General features: G+C 42.0%; 1 pseudogene; it reads right to left on the bottom strand.

The window, feature by feature from the left end:
- Positions 1-5355: 5355 nt before the first annotated feature.
- LOC126232137 (protein DEK-like) overlaps positions 5356-24687 on the bottom strand; it is a 33885-nt pseudogene continuing 14553 nt past the window's right edge.

Here is a 24687-nt window from a genome sequence, read left to right as displayed (position 1 = left end):
AGAAGCCCGGAACTGGCACCTCTGGAGACGCCTGGACTGACAGTGGCGGTCGCTTCCCCTGGTTCAAATGGTTCTGAGCGCTATGGGACTTAACTTCAGAGATCATCAGTCCCCTAGAACTTAGAACTACTTCAACCTAACTAAGAACATCACACACATCCATGCCAGAGGCAGGATTGGAACCTGCGACCGTAGCAGACGAGGGGTTCCGGACCGTAGGGCCTAGAACCGCTCGGCTACTCCGGCCGTCTCGCTTCCCCTGGTGTCATGAGCTTTGAGCAGGGGTCGGCGAGGCTACTTGGAGACTTTTGAGTCTGTATCGAAGACGACAGCGAGCCAACATTTTTCTTCTTGTGCACAAAGCGGCTGCTCAGTAGCCGACAGCTGAGCAGCAGTCTTTACCTCTGAAACTAAAATCTGGTGCGAGTAATGACCATCTTATTAATTCATTAAATCTTTGCCTTTCTTTCCAACTGGTAATTAGAAAACACGGAATTAGGAACCATATTTTTCGAGAAGTAAAAATTAAGCATTTTAATTATTTGTTCTCCTATTACTGAGTGAGAAAGTATTTGGAAGATTTCTGCAAGGCTAGTATTTCAGTTCTCGACAGTAACAGTACAGCTCGTTATCCATAATTTAGACGCTGCTTGTTTGCCGTACCAAATGACCAGGTAGTTCCCTCTACGCTCCCTGAGGAACCCAAAACAAACCAGCGTGAACTGTGTTATCTCGGCTGGAAATCTCCAGTCTTGTCGCAGGAAACCACAAAAACAGAGTGTTTGGAGGCGAGTTGGACTGCGTCACAGTGGAGAAGTCCAGCTGCCGATGCCAGGCGCGTCCAGCAGAATGCAGCTCAGTGAGGTGTGGCAGAATAGCAGCCACACACTCGTGGAGTCACGTTCTTCCACAAAAACGGAGGGAGTAGGATAGACGCAACCTGTGTACCTCGGAATCTCGCCCAAGCAATATCGAGGGTAGAAATCAAGCCGTTAGCCTTCTGAGACCAGAACCACCTGATCTGCAGCTCGAAAGTGGCGCACCAGCAGAAGGCAGGAAGAACGGGATTCTGCAGAACTTCCCCGCGGGAAGTTTATGCGCCTGAAATACGCAGCGCTGCGCGAGGAGGCGACGGCGGGAACGCTGGCAGACCGCGTGAAGACGAAGCGGAGGCGGCGGCACAGACGGCGGCAGGGTGGCGCAGGGGGCGGCCGAAGCCGACGCATTTAGGGCACAGCGCACTGGGGGAGCTCTCGGAACGGTTTCCATACATTTACGTAATAAAGTATATACAAGTACCCAGCATACACGAGCTGCAGAATACATCGCGATTTTTGTAATTCCGTTAATAGCTTGGGTGTTGTGCCTTTATCGAAGGCGTGTTTGACAGTGCTTGACTACAACGTTTAATATTTGAATTGTTGTTAGTTCCGCTGTAACATCTATCTCGTATGTTTTCATTGGTACAGTCGTGGTTAACATTTTATTAGCTGCAACGCATTTCGGTGACTATTTGATATGATGGGATCTGCTCCACCGTTTGTCCCTGAATAGCTGCAGGTCGTGGCGTACATAAGAGTGACCGCGTGTGGCGAGTCCGGTCCCCGCTAGTGTGCAGAGGCGCACAGCCCGCCGGCCGCTGGTTCGAGCCCCGCCTCAGCCCTGCCACAGGAGACCCCAGCCGCACTCCGCGGCTCCTCCAGCCGGGGCTCCAGGCGCTCTGCAGGCGCATCTCGGACGCCGCACGTTTCTGCATGTGTGAGCACGAATGCACTTCAGAGCGGCCCATCACACATTACATATGTCAATGGGTTACGAGGTATTATCAACCGTGAATGTGTTTAATTACATACCTTTGACAAAAACATTAATTACTAGGAAAATTTTGTTTCTCTCCCATTACCGTAACGACAGTTGTTACAGATGGCAAGCATATGTCAGAGGCGACACAACCGTCTGGTGAAGGGACGGTCAGCTCTTAAATGTAAACAAGTCTCCAACAGATGACAAACGAACAGGCACGAGTAAAGCCAAAAACATTGTTTGCTTCGTAATTGCAACTCGCCAAGTTTAAAATGGCGCAACGCAAACATAAATACATAAAAAAGTCTTAAACTCATAGTAGAAAAGGAATTTATATCATCGTTGTTCATCACACCTTCGCCGACAAAACAGAAAAATCTGCAAAGTAATCGCGACAAATTACTTTACAAATACTCAAGACTTTTGTTATAGGCCTCTTACCTTTGGCAGATTCTTTAAAGATGATGTAATTTTCGTCTCTGTTTTCACCACTGCATCTCATTAGCTACGACTGTCTTTTTGACAATAAGCAACAGCACTCCCCTAGTCCACCTAGAAGCCAACTCCGTGAAAGCAAGAGAAAATAAGTATGCAGTTAAATCTGTGAAGAATATCATATCTGATACGTTTAGAAATTATTGCTCAGTGTTCATCACAACAAACTGCAGATTGTTGTTTACCGACTGTTCTGTATGGTGCAACGTGCCACAAGGGTGCGGCAGCAACCGGACTCTCGCCGCAGGTAAGGATTTCTTCTGCCCGCCCGTCGACACAATGCGCGGCCGAACTGGCCGGGACAAGGGGGAGACGGGCCGTGACCGCCAAGCGGCGCGCGCGCTTCTGCAACTGTACTTCTCAATGTACTCTACAAATACAGTCCACTTTTACCAGTCACTTATGTACTTTAATTTCAACCGCCCTTCCTTTGCAACGAGTGATGTGCATTCGTTTGGAGTGTGGAAGGAGCGAGGCAGAGCGTTTTGCGGCGGCCTACATCTTGGTCCTCCGGGCCAGATGTAACCAGTCGAACATTTTGCAGTACAAAAGTTATGTGCTTTGATTTGCACGTGCCGTGAATTGCAGGTATCGGGTTATGGTGGCTTTTTGTGTGATTCTGCGAGATTACCGTACGCTGCGCATGTGTCTCAAGCACCAGCAGTGATAGACGTCCGCGCTAGAGTTCTCCACAGTACAAACGCCGCGTTGTGACGTCATAACACAGCAGCCAGGCAGTGCCGACAGCGCGACCCCATTGCGGCTGGAGCTACCGGCCTCCTGCCCTGTCCTGTCATCTATTATCCTTTGTGCTAATCTCCTGAAACACGGATCCTGTGGTGAAACGAAATTTAGTTAAGAAAAGAGCAGTTATCAAGTCACGAGTGACTAGACTCTCCACATTTATTAATAGCTTCCAAGAAGCAGTCCCTGCTAAATACGAGCAGGGGTGAGTACGACGACATCCAAACTCAGTTAGAGATTAACAATTGAGAAGAAACTCGTGATGCAGACAGGGAGTCGTTTGAAGACTTGTGCTTAGTTTTAGAATCAAGGATAGCGACATTGCTCCAGTCAAATGTTGTGTTACCACCTAACTATGCAATTTCATGCAGTGCACGTGAAATAAAGCTACCAGCAATCTCATAACCAAAATTCAATGGTAGCATAGAAGAATTCATGCACTTCTTCGATACCTTTAAGGGATTAGTTATTAGCAATTAAGCGTTACTAATGTCCAGCGATATTATTATCTATTGTCATGTGTGTCTGGTGAACGTCGCAAGTTGGTTGAAAAATTACCAGTTACAGAAAGTAACTTTAACATTGCATGGGATTTGATTGTTCGAAGATATAACAATCTCAAGTTAATTGTTGATTTACATGTAAATTAACTTCTGAATCTGCCCATCGTCAAAGTTGAAACTGCTATGGACTTACGAACGTTAATTAATCAGCAAAATGTAGGCCGCCGCAAAACGCTGCCTCGCTCCTTCCACACTCCAAACGAATGCACATCACTCGTTGCAAAGGAAGGGCGGTTGAAATTAAAGTACATACGTGACTGGTAAAAGTGGACTGTATTTGTAGAGTACATGGAGAAGTACAGTTGCAGAAGCGCGCGCGCCGCTTGGCGGTCACGGCCCGTCTCCCCCTTGTCCCGGCCAGTTCGGCCGCGCATTGTGTCGACGGGCGGGCAGAAGAAATCCTTACCTGCGGCGGGAGTCCGGTTGCTGCCGCACCCCTGTGGCACGTTGCACCACACAGAACATTCCCCCCACCTAATTTATATAAATTACACTAAATGGAAATAATCACATGCAGCACAACAAACAAGGAAATAAAATGATGGAGGAAATTGCCCACTGTAAACAAAAGAAACACTTCAGTTAGTAACTTGATAGTGATGTGTAGAGTCTATGTTTCCTGTGGAACAACACAGATCTTCGGCAGTGGTCGTTGATAAGTTCCCGTTGCTGTGCGCACTGAAACAACTCGTGCCAAACCATCAGCACTAGGGTGTGTACCAACAATGACCCCAGACAGCCACACGAGGGGTCGGAAATTGCCCTCCTTCAGTAGAACCGGTGTACCTGGCTGTAGATTGTCCCTTGTTGATCGCCAGTCAGTCAGTTCTCTGTTGTAGTTGTGACAGGTAAGCCCTGGAGCACCGTTTCCAGACGTGCTGCTTGCACTGCTGGATGAGCTGTCCTCTTGCACCTGGGAGATGGCTCTGGGATAGTTTTTTAGGGTTCACCGATAAGAAAATGGCACGGAGTGAGGTACGAGAATTCAACTGGGTTGTCAGGAGGCTTGCCAACAGCAGCTGAGATCCTGCATGCAACAAACGAGGATGACGCTTAGCAGTAAGAATCATGGGGTGCTTCTGACTATAAGAAACTTTTGATTGTTCTAATCTGCCGCCCACCCTTAACAACTGTTCCTCATCCAGAAAGGGATGAAGTGAGTTTAGTCTGCCTTTCTTGGTAGTTGGTCGGCCATATTGTAATTCTTCCGTTACCTTGTAATAGTCTTGCAGTTGCACCATGCGAATGATTGCCTTCGATGCTATGTGAAGTTCTGCTGTTAGGTTTCCATTATGCCTCTCGGTGGGTTGCCAACTAAGATTGTTTATACATCTCACATTAAGTGTGGAACATCAGGGTCTGAAGAAACTGACGAGTTATAGCTTCTCTGGAATATTACATTAATAATAAGCTTCAAAAATGTATCAGTAAATGAAAAAGCTTCTGCTAATAAAAGTAGTCTAAAACGGCTCTCCAACGTATACCCTTCCATTAATGTAGAATGCTGAAACATTGAAACAAACATGCACATTTCAGTAGATGTCTGGACTCATTCCCATGGTATTTCTATCAAGGTTTTTTGGTTTTGCAACTGCAAGAGCATATTTGTTACTTTATAAACCAAATGAAATAACCAAGTCAAATAACATTCTCTTGATGTGGTCATTTTTATTTAATATTGCATAGTATACTGCAAGATGCATGTCAAGTGCGAGTACAATAATCACTAAAACTTGCAGCAGCATATTCTTCATGTAGATATCAATGATTTTACTGTTGCCTTAACGAAATCCTTGTTGTGTGCCAGGTCAGAATGTGGATAATGAGCATATACTTGTTTACAAACAGTCTTCATTGTTCAAGGTTAGCTGCTTCAAAAAATTCTTTGACATACGACTTTATTTCTTCATCTGTAGATGGTGCCTTCGACTTTGTTGAGAGGGGTTCATCTTCAGATGAAGACCCGTCATCACTCTTAGGAGAGGATTTCCCTATTTTACCTGTTCTTCTTAGACTTTTTGTTTGGAGTCTTTTTAGCATTATCCTTCTTGGATGTCTTTTTTTAGATTGGCTTCTGTGACCTTCCTTTGATTTTGACTTGGATTCTGAATCATTCCTACTAGATTCTTCATCAGGTGCATCTTCCACATATTCCTTATCCCTTTAATTTTCTTTGTGTGTTGCTTAATTTTCTGATTTCTGAAGGTCCTACTTTTCTCAATCCATGTTGTCTTCGCCATCCAATGAATCTTCCCTTAAGCTCTTTCTATGCACTTTCTCTGTTTCATTTTCCGATTCTGAATATCTCTTGTTGTTGGCCTTTTGGGCAGTAGAGCGCTGTGGTCTGCTGCCAGGAACAGGCGCTCCACAGCCTTTGGGCTCTAACATAAATGTTAAAATTCATCACATTTTCCTTTTTCATCAATATACAACAAACAGTTTTCAAGACACTCAGTTCCATCTTCCTCAGAATGTCTTTCTTCTTTTCATACTGGTCTGACCATTTGTCAAAGTCAAACCAACAGAATTTCCATGTGTTGTTCCTCACAAGAGTGACTTTCCCAACTCTGTTGAACAGAACTCTGTGAAGCTGCTTTAGAGCATCAGCTTTGAATTTTTTGAGAAATGCGTCAGTTCTTGGTATTTCACCGAGGGGAATTCCTTTGCCATTTTGGTATTTCAATTGTCTCCGTTTCTTTAAGGTCACAGAAGAATTCACCGACAATCAAACGATATGTTGTAAATATTCTCGCCACAAATTCTGAGACCGCGTTCTGTTATTGCTCTGTGGTTGGTTCAACATAATTTAACTGTAATTACTGCCTGAAGTAGAGTATTGTTTATTTCGTACTGAGTGCCAGGTCAATGAATGTCAGTAACACTTTCTCCGTCAAGAACACGCTACATAATTTCGGTTGGGAAGAAACCAAAATTTTTCGTCTTTGCCTTACCCGAGATGTACTATAGTAATTTCTCATGTGAAACGCAATAAACCAAGTCTGAGTGATCGTTCTGCATTTATTATTTCTTTCCGTTTCCGTTCGCTTTTGAAAATCTTCATCACTCCACATGTGGGGAAAAAAATAATCTTTTGTGTTGCGGGGGGCCATCCCTACACGGCCGGTGTGGCGCCACCGACCGATAACCTCATTCCCCAGAAGTCAGGCGTGTTATGAAACAAAATGAAAAGAGTAATAACGAATCACAAGCGTGATCATGAAGTGAGGTATATTAATGAATGAAAAAGCGATGTTATGCACTGGTAGCGATTTTAACTTTACAATGCATATAGACGTTAACTATGTAGACATAAATGTGGCATGTGCAGCTGTAGCGCTATTGAAAAAGAACTTAAACCATGTGTCTTCATAAAGCAAACTGCTCCGGTAAAGTAGTACACATATTAACGTCTTGACAGGAATGCAAACCGAAAGTCACACAGCCACAGATGGAGAGCCACGAATTATTTCTTACTTAAATCGGAGGAGCATATCGTTCTGCAGAATGTTTCGTGTGGATTCAGGGAGAGAAAAGCATGCGTTCTGCGTCTGTTCTGTAAGGATTAAAAGTTAAACTGAACGATTGTCAGGGTTCGTCAAACAGCACTCTCGCATCCTCTCTAAGAACGACCCCATTTAACAAATGCCTACGTTGGAAGAGCATATTTAGCAAATATTAGTAACTTAGAATTATTTAATTTTTGGCAGATACATAGATTAGCGTTCTTTGAGACATCTTTCTACGCAGTTGAGCATTCTGTCAACCTATTCACGGTAGACTTATTCTCTTACAGTGTTTATTATCAGCTACTCCGTTCCACCCCCATGCCGGTATTTAAGTGAGAATTTGAAGAGACACTGTCCTATATGCTAAGTCGATTTTCATGAAGTTTTGGCCATACATGTGAATGAAGTCGTGAATTTGATAAATGCACTCAACTCCTGTAGTATCGTTGTAGCCATATTCGTTGTAGCTGTGTCGCTGAGACCATAGGTGTTGCTTCTTCTCGAGACAAGCACCAGGCAGTGTGTGTTGGACACTCTGGCTGTGTACTCGGCTGGAAACTGGCCTGCCGTGCAGTGGAGACAACGTTAGCCAAGAAGGATCTTGTACTAACATATTTTGAGAAATGAAAACAAGGTTTTATCTTACGTTAGAAGGGGAAATTACAAGGTAATGTAGCATGTAACTGTGTAGTTTATTATTCTTAGGACATGGAGTATGGCTGAACTTTGCAGCAGAATCCAATATAACGTTTTTTCTTACAACTGAAACAAGTGTTTAGGAAAGTAATTGCACATAGTAAATTTATTAAGCAATATTTTGCCAACCTGTCTCGGTGTGAGAACTTGAGGATGGGTATATTGTTGTTATGGCTTAGTGAAGCAAGGTTATACTGTAAGTGGGCTCTTTAGGTTCTTTTATTGGTAACGCCACCTCTGTATGAAAATCACTGGCTGTGCTGTGTGCAGTCTGTGGCTGCTTTGCATTGTTGTAATACTCGTGTTAGGCAGCTGGCTGTGAACAGCGCGTAGCGTTGCGCAGTTGGAGGTGAACCGCCAGCAGTGGTGGATGTGGGGAGAGAGATGGTGGAGTTTTGAAATTTGTCATGAACTGCTCTATATATATATATATATATATATATATATATATATATATATATATATATATATATATATCAAGTTAAATACAATGTTTGTTCTCTATTAATATCTTTCATTTGCTAACTATCCCTATCAGTAGTTAGTGCCTTCCATAGTTTGAATCTTTTATTTAGCTGGCAGTAGTGGCGCTTGCTGTATTGCAGTAGTGGGAGTAACCAAGATTTTTGTGAGGTAAGTGATTTGTGAATAGTACAGGTTAATGTTAGTCAGGGCCATTCTCTTGTAGAGATTATTGAAAGTCAGATTGCGTTGCGCTAAAAATATTGTGTGTCAGTTTAAGCACAGTCCTGTAAAATTGTTCAAAAGGGGACGTTTCATATGTCGACCCTTAGCCTAGGAAACCTCACTGGAATCTTCTGTTTTTTTCTTGAAGTTTGTGTAATTAGTGTAGCTTTTGTTTATTGCTAGCGCGTAATTGTAGAGAAAATCTCCTTTGTAGTTGCAGTCTTTCATTGTTGTACAGTAAAACAGGTGTGGCACGCATGTAGATTTGCACCATGTTAATGTGTTCTCTTATTTTTGCTCTTCAAATTGTATTTTTCTGTGTTGTCGTGTGAAATACAGTGACAATAATGGCGTGTGAAAAACGTAACACTAGGCTCCAAAGCAAACTGAGAAATAATAGTGATGACGAGCGTAGCTTGCAGCACCACTGTGTAGTGAATTAACAGACATTCAAAGTAGTAATTTGGTAACTGTGCATAAGGAAATGGAGCGGGCTGCAAACAATGGCGTAGGCAGTGAAACAATTAGTGAGCAGGGAAGCATTATCGATCGATCGGTCGGCAATAGCTCGGCTCAGGAATCCGAAATGACACGACACGATCTCGCAAATACTGTAGATTCAGGTTTTGGATCCTCACCGTTTTCTCAAATAAGTCAAGACACATTTTCTGCTTGTCAAAATGTGAATGTTTCCGGTGCAAATTCACTGCCGAAAAGCACTGAGGAACATGTTCCAGACACCAGTGCATTGTTACTACAATTAATACAACAAATGGGACAAACACAACAAAAGCTTCAAAAGTTAGACACAATGGAACAAAATCTTAAAAAGTTAGACACAATGGAACAATACCAGAGACAAACACAGCAACAGTTAGACACAATGGAACAAAATCTTCAAAAGTTAGACACAATGGAACAAAATCTTCAAAAGTTAGACTCATTGGAGCAAACTCTTGAACAAACACGCGAGGATTTAACTACTGAGTTACATCACATTGAATCGAAATGTCAAAAAGTCTGTAATGACGTAAAAACACAAATTTATGAGCATTTCAAACCTATTTTTTCGCGTCATGAAAATGCACTACAGAATCACGAAGCAGCCATAAAAGAACTGCAAACTACTGTTCATGAAAATCATGAGACGTTGCAAGCTAAAATTGACTCAGTTGCATCTACCGATTCGGTTACGCAACTTGCAAAAACTCAGGAAAACTTGAAGGACACAGTAGATTCGATTTCAACACAAATGGACACTCTGAAACTTGGTTCAGAAAAACACACTGAGGAAATGTGTTCACTATCGGAGAAAGTAGCCGAACTTTCGGATCAGGTCACTAACTTATCTACAAAGGTAGATGATGATCTGAATGACACAACACCTGTAGCCTTCACTGACACTGAAGAGTATGAAGAAATTAGAAAATTCAAACAAAATCAAAATCAAATCAGTACACAGTACAAAAGAGAAATCCGGGAAGTACAAGATCAGTTGACGCAGGTAATACAAGAATTACATATTTCAGAGGACACTCCAGTACAGGAAGAGGGACATAGAAATACGGAACAGCCACAAAATAATAACACAGCGCATTTCGGAAATTATGAAAGAAATTGGCAAGGTGCACCGAATTTTGAAGTGGAACCGCCGAAACGACGTAACAATGACCGATATGCGACTCGCCGACATGATGACTTTGACTATAAGCTGTTCATTACTACACGTAAATTCAAAAAATTTAAGAATTCTGCCAACGACATTCATCCACAAGCGTGGCTCCATCAATTCTCTCATTGTTTTCCTCCCAACTGGTCATTGGAGCACAGGTTAGAATTTATGTGTGGCTACTTGGAGAATGAACCAGCTGTAAGAATGCGATCGGTCATTCACGATTGTCACAGCGAAGGAGAATTTTATCATGCCTTCCTCTCAGCATATTGGTCTCAAGCTGCACAAGACCGAGTAAAACATAGCATCATGATGATGAAACACTTTGAACAATCAGAATTTTCCAGTCTTATGAAATATTTTGAAGACATGTTGCATAAGAATCAATATCTTTCAAACCCATACAGCCCTTCAGAACCCATCCGCATTTGCTTAATCAAATTGCCTGAACATTTAAGAAATATTATTTTGGCAGGAGGTTGCAAAGACGATATTGAAGCTTTTCAGGGACTGTTACAAGAACTGGAAATTGACACTGACAATCGGGGAACGCGGAAACAGGAGCACAACAATTACAGGTCACATCTGTCACAATTCCGCGATGAAAGAAATAATAACTGGACGCGACAAGGCTATTCTCACAACACATATCGTGACCAAAACAGGCACCATCCATATGACAACCACTGGCAGAGTAATAATAATTACAGGGAAAGATCGCATTTCCGTAGTAATGAATATGACAGAGACAATAATAGAAACAGACAATATGGGTACCAAAACAATTATTATCAAGGGAGACAGAATAACTTTAGACGCAACGGTCCACCGCGCAGTTACGATTCCAGGAGAAATTCTCCACCACATGACAGAGAGAAAAAAAACTATGTAAACTACCGACATAACGACAGACCTGAATTTTTTCAGAACTGGCGAGCTTCAAACAGAGCAGGGCCCTCTCGGCAAAGTGAATTTGTAGAAGTTAGGTCTCCAAATCCCAATAACGATGCGCGCCAACAAAGAGACAGACAATGACCCGGCGCTAGCCTTGAGAAAAATTCCAGTATTCTTTACCGACGTATACCACTTGACAATTGCGTTAAAGTTGAAACTCTGCGTACTAGGAAGAACAAAGGTTTACACCACATTTCACACGTAAAACCGTTTATTGAGAGATAATGTGCTTTTTTAACTTGAGATTTTAATGCATCATTTTGGTTCACTTGAAAATACATTCTGGGTTTAAAGTACTTTCTGTGAGATACCAGATGACACAGAGGTTAGTTTATGTGACAGCTACACGATTTTATCACGACGCTACTAATGAGTGACAATTTACAATGTTGCTTTTGCGTTGTATCTGTTTTATATCTGCACAGTTTTCTGAATTCTTTTGGAAAGAAAAACACGTTTTAGTAGTAACTTTTGTGGTATAGCAACAATGAGACAGCCTTTTTCGTGGCACAACAATACGTTACGGTACAGTACTTTCTTCATCACAACAATAAGCGTAATAACTACGATATCTATACACAAAGCATTTCACTTTTGTTTATCATGAGGTAAGTACATTGACTTCTGCAGAACTTAGCTTTCGGAGGACGATAATTACGACACTTCCACAGAATTATCTTACAGCAAGACGCACATTTAGCGCTACAGGACACGTATTTGAGTGATTAATTTTGTACTTAAAACATTTATTTTTAAAGATATTTGAAGTACAATGATACGAAGTTTTTCCGTGATACATTTCATTCCATTGCTGTAATTTGTAACACCTGAGGGTATAATTACATTAATCCTCAGGGTGGTACACGCTTACTTTGTGTATCATGTGTTTGGCAAGCACAAGGAGCCCTAGCTAATATGGTATTTGCTTACACAACTTTACACATCGGTACCATATTTCTCTAACACATAATTACACAGCTATCTGATTATTTAACAAAGAAACAAACATTTTTTTACTACCTCAGTGACAGATGTTTACGTAATTATACCGTTGGATAACTTCACACTTATGAAATTGCATTTTGTCAGTACTTTGTGAACTGTTCATATTTTTTCAGAACCATTGTGATACTATGAGAGCTTTGAATGATGTATTTGGTATGAGATCATGATTTTTAAGGTACGTTTGAGGTAGATGATACTATTGAAATGAGCAGAGAATATTTTTTAGGGTTTGAAATTATTGCAGAATGCTACGACGTTTTTGAGATTTGACTGAGGTGTTATGATGTTATTTTTACGACGACGATGTGTATTATGCTGTTGAGGTATGTTTATGATCAATAAGCTGATGCTATATAAGGAATCTGATTACGTGTTTATATGTATATGAATAATGAATAGAAGTTAGGGACTATGGTTTGTGAAAAAGGTTGTTGGAAACCAAGAATCGTACTTTAAGAGTTATGAAATGTGTGTATATGCGTGAATGTATCACAATGCTGGCAAAAATTTTTTTGGACACTGTTATATCTATAAGATTTCGTTTCTACAGATTTGTAACGCTAATTCTTGACCTGTGAAATTTTTTATATGAGACTGCCACTGTAGCGGAAACTGCTGTCGTAAATATTTCAATAAGAAAGGTAAGTGACCTTGATGTAATGCATTGTGGCGCCCAGCTGGGCCAGCCGCCCGGAGAAAAAGCCATTAGGTGGAGAAAAAAAGAGGCCATTAACCTCGCTTCTGACATTCCTTTGTAGAAAGCATCGCAAAAACGACACGGTCGAACTTGAAAACATATGATTACACTGTGGAGCTCTTAATTTATGATATTTACAGAAATGCCATATGGCTTGCTTTATGTATATATCTAGTTTCTAGCTGCACTGTAGCATTGGTTAAAATAAAATTTTATAGATGTACTAATATAAATATTTTCTGTCTACAGATCGAGTAAATAATAATTTTAAAAAAAAATGAGTGAGCACAAAAAGACATTTACCTTCACAGGAACTGCAATCATAGTTTTCTTTTCAATTACTTGGTAATTTCTTTTGTAGAATAAATTGTGATGCATCACTCTAGTGTTAAGATGTGACATAGGTATTAGACATGGCCATTTTTAGTGTAATATTTTTTCTGCTTGAGCTATGTCATGTTTAGAGATAAGTTTTTTTTTTTTTTTTTTGCTGCTGCTGTTTGCCCGGCATAGTGCTACTGAATTTTAATTTGTGTTACTCTGTTAAGCCAGTTTTACTACTGATTTATTTTTCTTGTTTGCTGCTCATTGCCTTATATTAGTTATAATTTATGTTGCTTGCTTCGCCATTTGTATTTTTGATCATTGCTGTTTGTGTTAATTGTTTTGTGCTGCTGCATTGCCTCGTCCCTTAGTTTAGCATCTGAGCTCAGTAGATTTAAGTTAGCTTAAGAGGGGGAAGACTATATAAGAGACAGCGTTGCGATGAATTGGAAGACATGCATTGAGAAGTTATACAAAAAAAGTACAGAAAGCAGGTATAGATAGGACTTTTTGGAAATAATGAAGAACGAAGGGAGATCTCCGAGAAGTAAAGAAAGTTTTGTTTGCAAAATACTGCAGTAAAACAAACCCTGTCCTTCCCTTGTGTTATCCCACTATGTGTTTGTGTACCCTTGTGTATTTGTTTTCTTCCTGTCTCTGTGTAGTTTCATAGAATTTTTTCTTCTTCTAATACTAAGCTACATTCACTATGAAGAGGAATACTGTTATCCTCAAATATAATTGGCATTAATAATATGTTATTTACCTTGTAAAGATGTTTAGACTTTATTTATTCTGTTTTGTTTTAATGCTCATGTGTGAAGTCGATGTTTCAATAATTATTCTGATCTTTTATGTATCTACTTATGTCATAATTCCTGTAACACTGATGTATATGTTATTTCGATTCTTTTGTGAAGTCCATATTACTACAAATGTTATCTGTATTGTTATGTTCTTTAATGATGTATTTTGTACCTTTGTAATTGTATTCTCATGTTATAATATTGTAATTGACACAAGTTCTACAAATTAAGTATCATTTCACTGCACACATTTCTGTTGGTCATAGTATATGGACAATATGTGAGAAGTAGGGACTGTTAGTGTTTGCACGTGTATTAATAATTCAGCAAGGAACTGGATAACAGCATTGCTGGTTCTAAGTACAATTCCAAAAACTTTGTGAGTGCACAAGTGGTGGTTATGGACTTGCTATATTATCCGCAAGACTCTTCAATGGTGATTGTGCACCTGCACAGTCACAACAGATGGCTGCTGGCCTTTCTACAAGGACTACAGTGGGTCTGCATCTTTGATGACCCACCAGTACCATTATCTCTACAAGGACTACAGTGGGTCTTCATCTTTGATGATCCATCAATACCATTATTTCTACAAGGACTGCAGTGGGTCTGCACCTCTGGTGACCCACCAGTACCGTAATCTCTACCAGGACTACAGTGGGTCTGCTCTGTGATGACCTAACTACCAATATTCTTCAAAATGTCGACTGACTCTGCTGTGGGTTTACTCTGTTGTGGCCCATTACCTGTCTGCATGTCGAGTCAGCACTGTCTTTCCGTTGGAAGGACAACACTACTTCTTCAAGACTGCATGGAAATCCACTACGTCTGTGTGCATTGTCTTTTACTGCTCAGACTTTGACAAAAAAAGAACAGTGCAATTTTACTGTGATGAATGATCAGGACTGTCTTTATGGACTGTGAGAAAATTTTAGCTTTTGACCAACATTGTATCAATAAGTGTGTGCATTTGATTTCTTTGTTATTGTAATTAAGAAAAATTTTACCAAATAATTATTGGGCACTGCCCAAAACAATTTGTAAAATTATTTTGTGGGGAGCATGGGGGCTATGTAAGTAGGCTGTTTAGGTTCTGTATGAAAATCACTGGCTGTGCTGTGTGCAGTCTGTGGCTGCTTTGCATTGTTGTAATACTCGTGTTAGGCAGCTGGCTGTGAACAGCGCGTAGCGTTGTGCAGTTGGAGGTGAACCGCCAGCAGTGGTGGATGTGGGGAGAGAGATGGCGGAGTTTTGAAATTTGTCATGAACTGCTCTATATATATATATATGTATATATACGATGATATCAAGGTAAATACATTGTTTGTTCTCTATTAATATCTTTCATTTGCTAACTATCCCTATCAGTAGTTAGTGCCTTCCATAGTTTGAATCTTTTATTTAGCTGGCAGTAGTGGCGCTAGCTGTATTGCAGTAGTGGGAGTAACCAAGATTTTTGTGAGGTAAGTGATTTGTGAATAGTACAGGTTAATGTTAGTCAGGGCCATTCTCTTGTAGAGATTATTGAAAGTCAGATTGCATTGCGCTAAAAATATTGTGTGTCAGTTTAAGCACAGTCCTGTAAAATTGTTCAAAAGGGGACGTTTCATAATACTTGGAGTCTTTTTTCTCATTTATCAGTGGTTAACTTTTGTTCCTCACTTTTCAATCTCTACCTTTATGAATGGGCTTGCCTACTCCCACTGCACATCGCGAGTTGTGTGCTGCAGAAACATTTTTATGGAAACTGATAAGATACCGTCTGGCACTGCCTATCACTCGCAAGTACCTACGGTAAATGAAATTTGGTTTTCGACAGTTCCATCAGTATCCTAATAGTAACAGGTTGCAGAACAGACGAGCGTTGCGTTCGCACCGGTAGGCCAACAAATTTAATTATCATCAAAGTTCATGTTCACTGTAAGGTATAGTGATTGTAAGAATGTGTATGTGAAAAAATGATATTATTTCAGATCTTTCAAATCGGTAAATGATTTGAGAAAGATGTTATCTTGTGAATTTTCAAGCAGTTTTGACACAAACTGAGTTGTGTTAAATGTCATGTTCATTCGGTCTGTAATTAACAATAATAGTTCTGATACAATGATTGTTTGCAAGCGTAAAGATAAAGATTAGCAACATTCAGGGCGAACATACTAATGTGAGCCACTTGTTTTGCAGTGAAATAGCATACATAAATTTCTTTGAAAACGGACTGACCTCGCAGGCGAATTATTAGATGTACTGGCCAGCCTGGATTTCGCATAGTGTAGCCTGTGCTTCACACACTTTTGCTTAAAATTCAATTTCAACACTATTTTGCGATTTACGTATTTAGGTATCAAAATAAATTTTACTAGTTTCTCAGACACCAATCGAACATTTACAAACACGAGTTTAAATAAATAGGGACACGTTTCACAATATATGACGTCCCGTTATTGAGCGATATCAGCGGTGAATACCGTCGTGTTTGACGATATGAGGAAAGGAGATGGAGTTCTGGGCTGTTTCCCCTCTGCTGGAGCGTGCTGTACCGTTCCAGTGCGCCGACATATCAGAGGAGAACAGATGAACGGCGTCATGTGTACGTACTTATGTCAAAAAGTCGATTTGCGAATATCGTGTTCAGTATTTGGAAACGTTAGCAAGTGCGCTGTTGTTTAATATACGCCACTAGTTGGTAGTATTTCTGCAGTAAAATGGTTGTCTATTTTGTGCATTTTACGGCATTGGAAGAAATTCGTGGTGTGTCTCCTGGGCAGATCTTGGGGTGGGGGGATGTGAATCGAACGAAGTAACATGGAGAGCTGCGCCGACATCCTGCCCGCCACAGAAGCCAGCTGACAGCCTGGTCAGTGGCCCCGTCCACCTGTGTGGGGACGCTGACAGTCTGGCCGACACACCGGGCCTTCGGTAGCAGGAAGATGTTGATTGGCTCAGCGTTTTGATGCGGTCCAGCTAACAATAGATCGTCGACAGCAGTCTGTCTTAGACCGGTTTAATGTTATCATCTTTTTGGGGCGAGATATTATCTGCACAAGGATCACTTTAAATGTGTTAGTGGCAGAGCTTCAGGACCCAGTGGGCAGTGGAAACTTATGATTTGACTATTTCTCATTGAAATAGAGAATAAAACTTGTACTAGTTTAAAGTCAGATTCGTCTATTAGAAAGAGGCCCCAATCGTCAGCATATGCAGTGCAAGCTGCATTCATTGCTTCGATTGAAATGCCATTTATTGATATGTGGACCATTCTAAAGAGAGCGATACGAGGCTAACACACACAGAACCACTGAAAGCGGGCAGCCTTGCCTCATAGACCTAGGAATTGTCACCACTCCACCATACTGGTTGGGCAAGGTTGCAGGATACGTAGATTCAGTCCAGTCTACTGCTTCCATTGATATCGAAAAACGTGAGATCACTTGTGTGTCGGTACTTTGATCTCCACACGCCCCTGTCTCGCATTTCGCTGATAGCGTCCTGTGATTCTGTGTGACCGATTTTGCATCGTCAGCTGGCCATCCTCTGCTGTGGTGCATTTAAAGTCACCTCCAAACACTATGTTTTCGCGCCATTTTTTAATGGAAGCCTCCAGATTCATCGTCTAAAGAAGCCTGCTTTTCTAGTTTGTTTTCGGTTCCTTAGGGAGTGTGAGGGTTAGTGCCCCATTATCCACTAGAATGACCTAGCATTCCTTAAATTGTGGCAATATGCCATCCTGTTAAGTCAGAAAATTTAAATACTAACGTGGCAAAAATTAAACGTGAAGATATTTTTGGGACATACTTATAGGCTTCCAAAGTTAAAGCCCTACTAGATCAACACTGTGCTATAGTGATTCCAGTCCCGACACAGTAGAAAATTATGCCAGCAGCAGATTGCTTGGCTTTTGCATCGTCTTTGAGTTTCTCCTTTGTGGAGCCCTTAACTTCTCATGTGTCCGAAATCTGAGTTCAGGACGCCATTTCACGAACCATCACAGCCAGATTTTACCTGCAGAAAACTCATCATAGTGGAAAAAATTTCGTAATTTTTAGTGTTGTGCAAGTTGCAATGCTACATATGTAATACCTCTAGCTTGAAGTCCATACCACCTCTGGTCCAGATTCCTGCAATACCGCAGCAAGATGAGCGTCTGTTTGTGCCAAAAACGCAAGGTTTCTGCCCATAAGCACTACACTGATATCTTGTTCGTAGTGCCTCTTCACGTAGTCTTCTAAAGTTTACAGAGGTACTGTGAGCTTGGAATTAGCCCATTTCCTTCTTCTGGACAGCTTCCACGGCTTTCCATGTAGCTTCCAGTTACACAAACGTCGGTTTCTTGGAGGCGTGAATAATAATTCAGAACATCATAAAATGACGTCACTTTTCACGAACTACCCGAAATAGAGCAAATTTGGGACTGCCCCTTACTTTCATTTCGGTACAACCTTACTCTTAAGTGAATGCTGGACGATACGTTTTATCAATCACATAAGCAACACGATACTGCAGACTATTTTCTCTTACGAAATACATTGAAAATACGTCATAAATGGCTTCAGGAATAATTTACAACTAAACCCTGTGGAAGATTGTTATCTCGACAACAATGCAAAAATAGCGGCGGGGAATGAGGAGATAACACAGCCGGCAGTGAACCCACAATGGCGTCTGGGAATGACTTTCGCTATTACAACCAGTCAGCTTTTGAAGTTCTTCCATTTTGTAAGTACGGTGATCGTTTGGAATCGCCCAGCGACTGATCATCAGACGGTGGCACAGGTTTATTGCGTACTGGGGGTCGTGCAGGTGAGGCCGGGAATATATAACGAAACGTGTAAGCCGTGAGTGTGGCGTGAATTACGTGGGACACGAGGCAGACTTAGGGGCATTACTTTCATTTGCTACTATCCGTCGCTTTTTCTTGCTGCACGTAATATTCTGGATAACACCGTGTATGTTTTGCAGTAACGTTAATCCTATAGCAGCTCTCAAACTATCTACAGGTAGGAACAGCCACACGCTTCGCTAAATGTAAAAAAGCCAAAGTGCATGACTAGAGTTACGGTCAAAACATCTGCACTCTCCCGCCCCCATTAAATCTTCGTTGTGCAGACTGTCTGATTTGTACCAGGGCGGGAGGTCTACGTTAAGCTGAAAGGCGACGATGTGCTTCTGTGTCGCGAAGGCAACGACTGTGAGAGCCAGATAATGGTTGTGGTAACAGGTTGACCAGTAGTTGACCGTAATGTTTACGTCCGCGCCATATTTAAAAATGGATCCTCAAGTCTTATTGCGATTTGATTCTTATTTTCGAGTTGGTGAAACTTGTTCCCTCAAGACTGTGTCACTTGAGCGAATTATGTCCCCTATGACGGAGAGAAGCTTGTCGTATGCTTTCAGCGGCGCCTTCTTGTTATTTACATGCGGCAGGAGTAGCATCCCTTTGAGCATTGAATTTATGCGACTTTCAACTATTCGACACTATTTTCTCTTAGGTTTCGCCGACTTGTCTAATCATTCCAGTCGTGTTCACTTCCCACCGTCCACCGTGCTATTACCACCTGCCCCCCCCCCCCCCCCCCCCCACAACGCAGAAGCCGGTGACACCGCAAGTGCACTTTCAGGCTCCGCCTCAGACTGGCGCGCGTCCGCTGGTTGCCGACTGGCAGGGCAGCATGTGGGCGCCCGGCACAGGGGGCGCGGAGACGGCGGCCGCGCGCGTCTGCCTACTGCTCGGGGAAAGCACGCGTCTCAACGTCTAGGCTTGTCGACATTTCTTGTTTTGCGTTGTTTAAGTCTTAAATTTACAGAACGCCATTCTTCAGTAAATTATAGTCAGGCAGCTCACAGTGTTTTATCTACTTCTGGAGCAGAATATAAACTGCCAATTGCACAGTTTCTTGGTTTCACAAATAACCTTGTTAATTTTTAGAGAGATTGAAAAAGTCATGAAAACCTAAGTGTTCGTAGTTCCCGTTTGTACAAGCAACAGATTTTTTTATTTTTTCAAGAAATTTCTATTGTTTCTGACTAGATTTTAGCAGTGCAACGTGCATGTAAACGTGAATGTTACATAACAGTATATCAAATAACAAATAAGAAAAGATCCCTGTTAAACTCGCCACATAGTAAAATATTAACGTATTTTGAGTCGTAGAGTCTATTGTGCCATGGACTGCCTTGTAATTTTGCATTCCCCGTCCGGACAGAATGGGACAAAAAAGCTGCCCCGAGTCCAACAACTCTGTGTGTCCCCTCCGGACACCCGGCTGCAGTGCCACGCCTGATCACGTGATGCCGCACCACACACGACCTTCCGAACGGAAATGCGACGGAAGGCGTGTGAGCAGAGCGGAGCAGACAAACAGCACCGAGCACAGGCTTCCTACGTAGTCGCAGCCGCGCGTGCGCAGTGACGCCTGTTTCCTGGCGCTCTCTGGCAGCTGCTCAGACGAACGTAGGCAGTAGTAGCAAAACGAAAGGCCCCAAAAAATTCTCGCCAGAAATCGATTATACTTTTTCCCGTTGTAGAAGTGACACCGGATAAGCTTTATTTAGTTGTTACCGGCATCTGACGTAGAATGTACAAAGTAGCTGTTTAGCGAAAGAGTGGAACTGTTTTCTGGCCACAGCACATTGGTTAATTCCGGTTGGGAAAGACGGCAGCTCTCGAGATTTATTTCGTTCATCTGAACACAAGTCTACAAAGAAGAGGGATTTGTTTCCTGTCCAAGAAGGTGGTTCTAAAATGAATGTGCGCAACGGTACAAAATAATAAACGCTAAAATGAAGATTTGGCCCTGTCTTGACTACCCCCTGAAACAGATCATACAGGGTGTTTAAAAAATGACCGGTATATTTGAAACGGCAATAAAAACTAAACGAGCAGCGATAGAAATACACTGTTTGTTGCAATATGCTTGGGACAACAGTACATTTTCAGGCAGACAAACTTTAGAAATTACAGTAATTACAATTTTCAACAACAGATGGCGCTGCGGTCTGGGACACTCCATAGTACGATATTTTCCACATATCCACCATGCGTAGCAATAATATGGCGTAGTCTCTGAATGAAATTACCCGAAACCTTTGACAACGTGTCTGGCGGAATGGCTTCACATGCAGATGAGATGTACTGCTTCAGCTGTTCAATTGTTTCTGGATTCTGGCGGTACACCTGGTCTTTCAAGTGTCCCCACAGAAAGAAGTCACAGGGGTTCATGTCTGGCGAATAGGGAGGCCAATCCACGCCGCCTCCTGTATGTTTCGGATAGCCGAAAGCAATCACACGATCATCGAAATATTCATTCAGGAAATTAAAGACGTCGGCCGTGCGATGTGGCCGGGCACCATCTTGCATAAACCACGAGGTGTTCGCAGTGTCGTCTAAGGCAGTTTGTACCGCCACAAATTCACGAAGAATGTCCAGATAGCGTGATGCAGTAATCGTTTCGCATCTGAAAAATGGGCCAATGATTCCTTTGGAAGAAATGGCGGCCCAGACCAGTACTTTTTGAGGATGCAGGGACGATGGGACTGCAACATGGGGCTTTTCGGTTCCCCATATGCGCCAGTTCTGTTTATTGACAAAGCCGTCCAGGTAAAAATAAGCTTCGTCAGTAAAGCAAATGCTGCCCACATGCATATCGCTGTCATCAATCCTGTGCACTATATCGTTAGCGAATGTCTCTCGTGCAGCAATGGTAGCGGCGCTGAGGGGTTGCCTCTCGTGCAGCAATGGTAGCAGCGCTGAGGGGTCGCCGCGTTTGAATTTTGTATGGATAGAGGTGTAAACTCTGGCGCATGAGACGATACGTGGACGTTGGCGTCATTTGGACCGCAGCTGCAACACGGCGAACGGAAACCCGAGGCCGCTGTCGGATCACCTGCTGCACTAGCTGCGCGTTGCTGTCTGTGGTTGCCGTACGCGGTCGCCCTACCTTTCCAGCACGTTCATCCGTCACGTTCCCAGTCCGTTGAAATTTTTCAAACAGATCCTTTATTGTATCGCTTTTCGGTCCTTTGGTTACATTAAACCTCCGTTGAAAACTTCGTCTTGTTGCAACAACACTGTGTTCTAGGCGGTGGAATTCCAACACCAGAAAAATCCTCTGTTCTAAGGAATAAACCATGTTGTCTACAGCACACTTGCACGTTGTGAACAGCACACGCTTACAGCAGAAAGACGACGTACAGAATGGCGCACCCACAGACTGCGTTGTCTTCTATATCTTTCACATCACTTGCAGCGCCATCTGTTGTTGAAAATTGTAACTACTGTAATTTCGAAAGTTTGTCTGCCTGAAAATGTACTGTTGTCCCAAGCATATTGCAACAAACGGTGTATTTCTATCGCTGCTCGTTTAGTTTTTATTGCCGTTTCAAATATACCGGTCATTTTTGAAACACCCTGTAGGTCCCTTAATGGACTTTAACATGTAAATTCCTACCTAAACATAAATGAATGAATAAGACAACTAATACTGCTAAATGATAAACGTTGTTCCTGCTTATATATTTATTGTAGATTAAAAAACATTTGTATTACAAAGTTTACATTTCCTAAGTAAAATTACTAATCAGTTGCCCAACTCTGCCCCTTATTCTGACTGCGCGATATAATATCAATAACGTGAAATGACTGACATCATCTACGTACCAAACACTAGAGGACACTACTTTTAGAGATGATCTACGGTGGTATGGAACCTCAGTGGAAATAAACTAACGTGATCACAGCTGTTTAGCTTTTATAGCCCTAATAAGCCGAAGCAATTTGCGATATCACTGTCTGTATTGCATCCAGTGCATCGAAGTGATGGTTCTCGTACTCGTCTGCCACGATGGAAGAACTCCACCCACAATTAAACTCATTCAAACACTAGGACGGCAGAAGGCGATCCTCTGCCTAACATAATGCTGTCTTCCCCTCTCTTTGTTGTACAGACGAGAAACGCGAACTCCCAGCCACAATGACAGAGTTCAGATAACTTCGCAACGTAAGTACAGGCAGAGGAAATGCTCCTAACTACTGAACGCTGCATACTCAATGACGACTTCCCACCTAGAGGTGAAGTCCAGAATCGTATAGGCTCGCAACAGTACAGTGCCTAACTGTTCTAAGTATAAACTCTCCTGAGAGGAAAGACAGCAAGTCCGTCTGTCCCAACAAAGCTGATTTCGACCGAACGGCACACATGGGCACTCACAACGGAAGACCTCGTCTCTCCACCGCTGGTCTCCCAGCAAGGCTCAGCTCCCCACCATCGTAGTTCCACAAACGAATCATATTCCCGAAACTACGGAATACTTTGCCTCTCTACAGATTCTTCCGAGCGCCGACCAAACATATTTTACTATTTTGTCGTCCAGCGCGGAAAGTTTGCGAGGAAATGCGTATACTCATACAATGGTAGGCTTCTCAGTAAAAATCCTTGGAAATAACCCAGACGGCGTGGTTTCCGGGATGCCGCTTCTTCGTTCCTCTCACCTGCGTCCAAGATTTGCAGAGTTCGGAAGTATTATCCAGCGGCCGGTCGCCCCTGTATTGTGCCTTCACGCTCAGGTGTCCAGACCGTCCGTCTCGGCACTTCCTGTGTGGAGCTGAACCACCACGCCTGTGGGGGCCCTCCACCCAGGGCTTGAGTTCCACCTGCCATTTCATCTCCACTGTAGTTCCAACCTCTACTAGTAGAGGCAATCATTCATTACGCCGTTCTGATAATAAAGACACTGCATCACTTTTCATTCAATAAGCATTAACAGTTTTTTACAAGGCGTATGTGGCAATGTTGGTCTCCTTTATATATTCATATATGCTTCTTACAACCTACCACATGATACCTAATTGTGTTTTTAGATCACGGCAAAGAATGTGGATGGGTGCTTCTAAGGTGCGAAATTATAGTCACCTTACAATACCCCCATCTAAAGAACTATTTTGTACTAGGATGGTGTAATTCTAATAGTATTATCTCACCCAGTACAAAATCATATAACCATCAATTGTCTGTACAAGGAAACTAATAATAACATGAGGGCAGAGGAACACTTGAATCATGATAAGTTCATCTACAGTTATTCTGCATTCATTCATGGGTTTACTGCCATAAATGTACTTATTACATTTTTATTATAATCTGTCTACCCCTTATGTTTGGAATATTGTTCCGAGATGTGACAATTGTAATATACAATATCAAAAGAAATTTAACTAACTTTACAAAATTTTTATTCTCTTTCAAAAATGGCAGTTCCCACCTTTCTTTAGACTTAAGACCGACGCTCTCTGTCATTCATCCGTCCATAAGACATTTCACAAACTGATTTACCAAGTGTAGTGTTTCCGTAATGTTTATACCCTTTAAACAGTTCAAAAACCTAATGTTCTAACGCATTCCTTGTCAAACTGCATTTACATTTACTGTTCAAATGGCTCTGAGCACTATGTGACTTAACTTCTGAGGTCATCAGTCGCCTAGAACTTAGAACTAATTAAACCTAACTAACCTAAGGACACCACACACATCCATGCCCGCGGCAGGATTCGAACCTGCGACCGTAGCGGTCGCTCGGCACCAGACTGTAGCGCCTAGAACCGCACGGCCACTCCGGATGGCCTTACATTTACTGTGCCCACTAATATTTTTAATAAGAGTTCGGATTGACCACCAATTTAAACTTATGTGTTTGTTCTCAGTCCATAAAATGTAATACATAAAAACATTATAAACCCATAGCA

Source organism: Schistocerca nitens, unplaced genomic scaffold (assembly GCF_023898315.1).
Source record: "Schistocerca nitens isolate TAMUIC-IGC-003100 unplaced genomic scaffold, iqSchNite1.1 HiC_scaffold_450, whole genome shotgun sequence".
NCBI classification, from domain to species: domain Eukaryota; kingdom Metazoa; phylum Arthropoda; class Insecta; order Orthoptera; family Acrididae; genus Schistocerca; species Schistocerca nitens.
This window is presented reverse-complemented; position numbering and strand designations above follow the sequence as displayed.